The sequence below is a fragment of the Rhinolophus ferrumequinum genome, chromosome 24, assembly GCF_004115265.2.
Source record: "Rhinolophus ferrumequinum isolate MPI-CBG mRhiFer1 chromosome 24, mRhiFer1_v1.p, whole genome shotgun sequence".
In the NCBI taxonomy this organism is placed as follows: domain Eukaryota; kingdom Metazoa; phylum Chordata; class Mammalia; order Chiroptera; family Rhinolophidae; genus Rhinolophus; species Rhinolophus ferrumequinum.
Genome location: NC_046307.1, coordinates 21,521,202 through 21,528,492, shown reverse-complemented (window position 1 = coordinate 21,528,492; position 7,291 = coordinate 21,521,202).

The following is a 7,291-nucleotide window of genomic DNA, read 5'->3' as shown; positions in this document are numbered from 1 at the left end:
TTTTTTCCTCCAGGCAGATGAGTTACAATGATTAAAATTTAATTTAAATTAAATTTAGAGGCATTTGCTTTACACATTTCTTCTAAAAAGTGAGACTAATAAGATGATTATGGAATGGATCTAAAATAAAGAGTTTCGAATTAGAGAATGAAGCATAATGAATTCCCATGAAAGAGATTAGTTACTGAGTTAATTCTTAATTTTCCAAAAATCATTTCGTAAACAATAGCTCCCTGGCGTGGAACTGGAGTCTTTGAAAACTCTGCTTCTCCTCAGAATTCTTGATATGACCTCATCTTATTGCATTGTTAAATAATCTCAACCCTTTTGGGTGTAACTGATTTAACAAGTTAACACTCGATACTGTTTAGACAGCATGTCCTTTAGAGGAGCAAGACAGAGCAGGACTGGGCGATTACAGCATGGGAATGGGGTTTAGGCCCTGGCGCCTGGTGGCCTGAAGCAGTTCTTGTCCTCCGATTTGGCCAGTGACCGTACAAGTCACCCAAACAAATGGATTAAAAAGTTCTCAAAGAAGATATCTGTCGTTTACTCAGGACTGATGTAATCATGAATAATTTGATTAAAGTCCATTTTTCTAATCATTCAAAGAACACTTATTGGGGGCTTATTCAGTACCAGGCAGGGGAGCTAATAGAGGTTGCTACCCTGGCAGAGCTTAACTTCCAATGTGGCAGAGACACACGAGAACAAATGAGTGAAGGCGGGAATTAGTGCTATCAGTCAAGTAAGACAGTGACACATGATAGGGAACGATTGGGGGTTACTTTCAGTTAGGTGCTTATTCCATTGTGGTGGGGACTGGCCTAAAAGTTGGCTGTGTCTGATCGCTATTCAAACCAGCCTCTAGAAGAAGAATGTGCAGGCAAATGAGCACGGGGTACAGGGTCAGAGGTTCTGAGTTCTCTAACTGGCTTTGCCGCTGGTCACTTTGTGTGGTTTTGGACTTTCAGGACCTCGGTTTCCTTAGTAAGGCTATAGTTAAGAGGTAGGACTTGCTGGAAGATTGTGGAGTTTCTTTCAGTTCTAACATTTAATCATCACGTGATCCATGCTTTTAAGAACACCTGGGCTTGGTAAGGTTGCCCATAGAAATTTAATTTCAGTAGCCGTGTTTATAGTCTTATTAATACTTAATGTTTCATTGCTTTCGGATTCCAGAGCTCTTTCCCACACATTGTTCTCGTCATCCTCACAGAAACCTGGTAGAGAGGAAGCAACAGGATTAAATCAGCTAAGTAACGTACCCCATTTCACATGGGCAGTTAAATGGGGTCCATTGAGCGGGGCCTTAAGGAACGACAGGTAATTACAATTGGGTCAAAATAGCCCCACTCGCATGACAAGATTTTCTTCTTTTTTGAGGCTGAATAATATTCCATTGTGTGTTTATACATATGTAACCTCATATTTTCTTTATCCATTCATTTGTCGCTGGACACTTAGGTTGTTTCCATATCTTGGCTATTGTGAATAATGCCTCAATGAACCCAAAGAAACTTCTGCCCTTTGCCATAATGTGGGTGAACCTAGAGGACATTGTGCTAAGTGAAATAAGCCAGACACAGAAAAACAAATATTGCATGATGTCCCTTATAGGTGAAACTTGAAAAAGTTGAACTTTTAAGAGCAGAGAGAACAGTGGTTACTAGGCGCTTGGGGGTTTGGGAAATGAGAAGCTCTTGATCAAAGTGTACCAAGTTTTAGACTTGCAGGATGAATAAGTACAGGAGATCTAATATACAGCATGGTGACTGCAGTTACCAATGCTGTACTGTATGCTTGAAAGTTGCTAAGAAATTAAATCTCAATTGTTTTACTATATGTAAATTATACCTTCCTAACCTGACTGCCTCAGAAAAAAGTCATAATATATGTCGGTGGCTGTTTTGATTTTAAAACATTTAGAGTGTAAGCTTTCTGTCAGAAAAACACCCCATACTTACGCAGTGTCTATTTTTTGCGGATGTCAAGAGGGGTCCAAATTAATCAGAGCCCCATCAAGAAGAATTTCTGTTTTAACCAGGTCAGCTTGCCCACGTCGGGGAATCATGAAAAGTAATAGTTTAGAAATAATCAACGAGTAACCTTTCATGGCTTCCGTCCCTAGGATGCACTTCCTGTCTTCTGTTTTGTAAACTTTTAAATTGCTACCTCTATAATCCATGATGCTTTTAGCATCATCACTCATTTTGAGCACACATAGATTGCAAACTGAGGTCAGAGAAGTGAGTGGAACCCAAAGCACAGCAGGTCACAGAGGAAGCAGGCTTTTCCTTCTGAATGCAAGTTATTTGAGGGCCGGTAGTAGGGTCAAATTTCCTTATGGCACCAAACACAGTTTTTTGAGGACAAGAACACCCATTAAGCCTCTATGCAAACGTGGATATTTACCATTCTGGGACACATGCTGACAAATTCCTTCCCATATCCTGACATGGAGGACCAAGCCTTGGACAAATATGAAACACTGCCCAGTCCAGAGTGAGGCAGAGGACTGAGTCAGAGGTTTGTTTCATCTTAGTCAAAGGGATGCACCAATGTACCCATCTTCTCCTTTTCTCTTTCCTGTCATACCTTCCTCCTGAGTCACGAGCCCAGACAAGACCCCCAAGGTTCTTCCTAACATAGTTTTTCAGGCAGTCACTGTCAGTCCACTGGAGGTGGCGTGTGTATGCAGGTCCTTTTGACCGCAAGACACAGAAGTTGAAATCTAAACTGGCTTAAATAATTACGTGAAAAGAAAAGAAATGGGTTGGTTCCTGTGACTTAAAAATCAAACTGGTTCCAAGAGCAGGTTGACAGTACCTCAAAGTTGTAACCATCTCTTGTCTCTGCTTCCCTCCCTTCCTCCTCCATTCCTAAGCTCGTGCAGTTTCGGCGTGGTGACCAGCAGCTCTGCATCTCACATTCCTCCTCCCCCAGGTTTGCTTATGATAGCAAAGGGAGCATCTTATTTCCTAATGCTTTGCACAAAGGCCCGGAGCCTGATGGTTACTGTGACAGGGTAGATTTCCACTGTTGGGCCAGCCTGGGACACCTGGACCCAGGGATGAAGCACATGGACGGGGGACATTGGGAAGGGTCAGGAAACTCCCCAAATAGGAATGTAGAATGTTGTTACTGGAAAGGGAATGTTCACTTGAGTGAGACGAAACCAGTGTTTGTTACCTCATCTAAAGTCTGCTTACTCAGAGCAATTTAGCTCCCAGGTATGCGGAAGTGGAGGGAAGGGAGCTGCATTTGGTTTCTTGTAACATCCAGCCAGGTAAACTGAGTCCAGGGATTCAGCATGCATCTGAGAGGCCATCCCACCCCAGTGAATTTGTTTCTTGGTACTCCTTGCTCTCTGTCTCTTTTTGCCTCATCTTCCACTCAGGACCTGGCCTGTCTCCTCCACTGTATCCCAGGCTATAGTCGTCGTCATGGCCCAGTTGACCTTTTTCAGCAGAGACAAGATGGGAGCTTCTCAAAAGGAACTCTTACTAAAAAAGATAAGTGGTTGGGCAGCTGGATGGCTCAAGTTGGTTAGAGTGTGAGCTCTGAACAACAGAGTTGCCAGTTCGATTCCCACATGGGCCAGTGAGCTGCGCCCTCCACAACTAGATTGAAGACAACAAGCTCCCACTGAGCTGTTGGAGGGTTGGCCGGATGGCTCGGTTGGTTAGAGCGTGAGCTCTCAACAAGGTTGCTGGTTCAATTCCCACATGGGATGGTGGGCTGTGCCCCTTGCAACCAAAGGTTGAAAACAGCAACTGGACTTGGAGCTGAGCTGCACCCTCCACAACTAGATTGAGGGACAATGACTTGGAGCGGATGGGCCCTGGAGAAACTATTGTTCCCCAATATTCCCTAATAAAATTTTTTAAAAAAAGGTAAGTGGCAATTAAAAAGAGGAAATAAATGAATCAAAACAAAATATAGTACTTGAAATGCTTTAACAGAACATATGTTACAGAGCATGTAGTTTAATTCAAATTAGGTAAAGCCAAGTCATAGATTAGCTCCCAGAGCAGTAAGGAACCTTTAAACAGTCCCCCAGTTCACCCTAATTATCCTGTAGATGGGGGCACGGAGGCCCCGGAAGTGGGCAACTGCCTCAAAGGTAACCTCTGCGTCCGTGTCATGTCAGTGTCAGAGCTGGCCCGGCACCAACATCTTTTCCTGGGCCAGCTGTTTCCAGATGTCATGCTCCAACCTCCTAAAATGTTGAAATAGCTCGTTTTTATTAAAAAAAAATTAAAGCAATTTATATGAACAGATGATGAGTTCTCATGGATCCCAAATCAAAAATTAGACAGGGAATGGTATACAAAGCCTTCCTCTCTCCCCTGGCCCCATTTCCCCCAGCCAGAGGGAATGATTTTGGTTTCTTGTGTATTCTCCCAGGAATATTTTGTGCATATACAAACAATTTAATGATATCCTCTCCACTTTACAAATTAGAGCATACTATATACTCTGCCTTGCATTTTGCTTTTTCACTCGAGTGCTTAGCTTGGAAAACTTTCCATATGAATATATAAAAGCATCCTCGTTCATCTTGACAGCAATTTTGATGATTCCCAATGTTTTGCTATTACAAACACCACTGCAACAAATCACTTGATACAGATGTCATTTCATATGTTTGTGATTATTTATGTAAGATGAATTCCAAAACAATGAAACAGCAGGATCCTAAGGGTATGTGCATTTGTTGCTTTGATAGATGCTGCTGCATTGCCCTCCACAATAGTTGTTTCCTGATCCCCATTAAGACTGCTCCAGAGGCGCTGAGCTAGAGACAGAAAAAAACCATTTCATTTCCCCTAATGGGCCGGTGCTAAAAACCCAAATGTCAGTCAAACTCCCAAGGACATGAGCCGGGACTCAGTTAAGAGGAAATCATCTCCTCCTTTTCATCACACTCAATAAACAACTCATTGTCTATTATAGGGTTAGAAAATCCCATTTGGATTTGGGATCCAGCCCAGTTGCACCACATGGATGGAGCAGTAAGAAGTGTACTGCTCAGAGGACCGGGTCAAGGGAGCGGTGCTTTCGATTCCTGCCCCTTGTGTCCGTGACTTTGGATGGGTCGCTGGGTCGGAAGCACAGAGTCAGCTTGCTGCAGTTCTGACTCTGACCTCAGCCAGGGGTCATGGTGCCCTTTTTAGACGCCAACTAGGTCCCCACCTTGGACTTTGGGGCTGCTATAAGTCTTGTGTCTTTGTATTTAGGTCTCAGCTTCTCTCAGATGGAGACCTTGTTTAGCTCCCCCCCGTCTCTCCTTGAGGCCGTTCGTGGTCCTGTTATCTGCTCTTAGATCTCGCAGAAAATCCTCTGGCCAAAGTGAGCCACCAGGCATGCAGTTCCATGTCCCCAAGACCTGCAGAGTGCTGGACCTCATCTCGAGGGACTTTTATCCGGCTGCCCTCTCCCTGGCTAGCACCCACCACTGCATTTCCTTAAGTGTCCTTCCACCCCCTTCAGCTGCCCCCCCGCCCCGGGAGCATGTCTAGTTTCTATCTTCTTCCGTTGTGGCCTATGCCATGGCCAGAGCGAGGCTGGACGAAGGTTGTGGCTTCCAACCAACTTTAGCAGACGAACTTATTTTACACATGAACGTTGAAGTGTAACCCCTATATAGAAAAAAAAAAAAAAAACTTACTTAAGCTAATTAAATCTTCCTTAAGAGAAGCATATCATTATTTGCTGAATCTAGGAAGCACCAAAGAACCCTAGAATTCCTCAAAATTCGGTTCCAAATTCTGGACTGTGTGGTCTAGCCTGTCCCGTTCTATTTTCTATGCGGCCCAGAACATGAAGTGGCTTGCTAAGGTCACACAGTGAGGCTGACAGAGCACAGTCTCCAGAATGTGCGGCCCCCACATAGAAAGTGAATTGTGCCCTTGAGAGTGTACAGACCTTCACTGCCAGGTGTCACTCCTGTATCCTCAATGTAGTCAAAGGTCTGGCACATTGTAGGTGCTTGGTCAAGAGTGGGGAGCGAATGAACAAGTCTTATTGGAGGAGCTGTTTTTGTACCAGGCTCCCTGCCCTTCTCAGCTCTGGGAAGAGCTGAGAATGAGGCTGACCAATGTGGTTCCTTCTTTTACAGAGCATAGAGATAAACAAGGACTCGGACCCGATACAATGATTACAGGATGTTAATGAAATAATTACCACTCTATGGCCCTTTATAGGCAAGAGGGCAGGAGCCAGGCAGGCCTCAGAGCTGCCTACGGGAGTGAGGTGGTGGCTCAACCCCCAGACCCACCTTTTCCCTCCTAATGCGTTGTCTTGCTTAAGGGTGTGGCTAAGGCCTGTCTGAGGGACAGCCAGTGACCTCAGTTGCTCAGCTGCAGGACTCCTGCCTGGCTCTGTCATACCTACAGTGAAGCTGTTTCTTCCTGGGGCCCTGGGCCAGGCAGGGACGGGCAGGCAGTGAGTCTCCACCCATCAGCTGTCTACCTTGTTCCCTGAACCCTCCCACACTGTCAGCCTCTGCCCAAGATGTTCTTTCTACCTGGCATGGTCACTTCTGCCTTTCATTGCCTGTTAAAATTCTTTCCACCCTTCCAGGTGAAGTTTAAATACCACCTCCTTCAGGGAGCCTGTCCTGATTCCCACCCCAATTGATGTCTCCCTCTTCTGGCCTCACATAGCGCTCAGTCTCTCCCTCCCTTGCTGCCATCGCAGAAGCAAATTATGGGTCCCTTGGGTGTGTTAGATCATGCATCCATTCATTCCATAACTGTTTATTGAGAACCTGCTATGGGCTAGGGGTTGTAGGCAAGGTCTCTGCTTTCATAAATTTGCTTTCTGATAGAAGACTCAGAAAGACAAAGCAAATAAACAAAATGAAATATTTTCAGGTTGGTAAAGACTAATAGGAAAAAAAGAAAAAGCACGCTAGAGATTTTTGGGGTGGAGTGTGTGTACACCAGGTCAGACAGGTCGACCAGGGACAGCCACTGAGGAGGTGAAATTTGAGCTGAGGTATGAATGACAAGAAGCAGCCAGCTATGGAAAGAGCTGGAGGAAGGGCATTCCAGGTCGAGGGGAAGGGCAAGTGCCAAGACCCTGAGGCAAGGAAAAGCTTGGTGTGTTTGAGAAACAGGCAAAATGCCAGTGTTGTTGAAACTAGTGTGTGTGTGTGGGAGGGGGTGGGAAGGGAAGGGTCAGGAGGTGGCAGGAGCCAGGTCAGATCCAGCCTCATGGGCCATGGTGAGCGTCCTGGGGTTCCCTAGATGTAGGAGGTGGCTGGACAGTGCTCAGCAGGGGA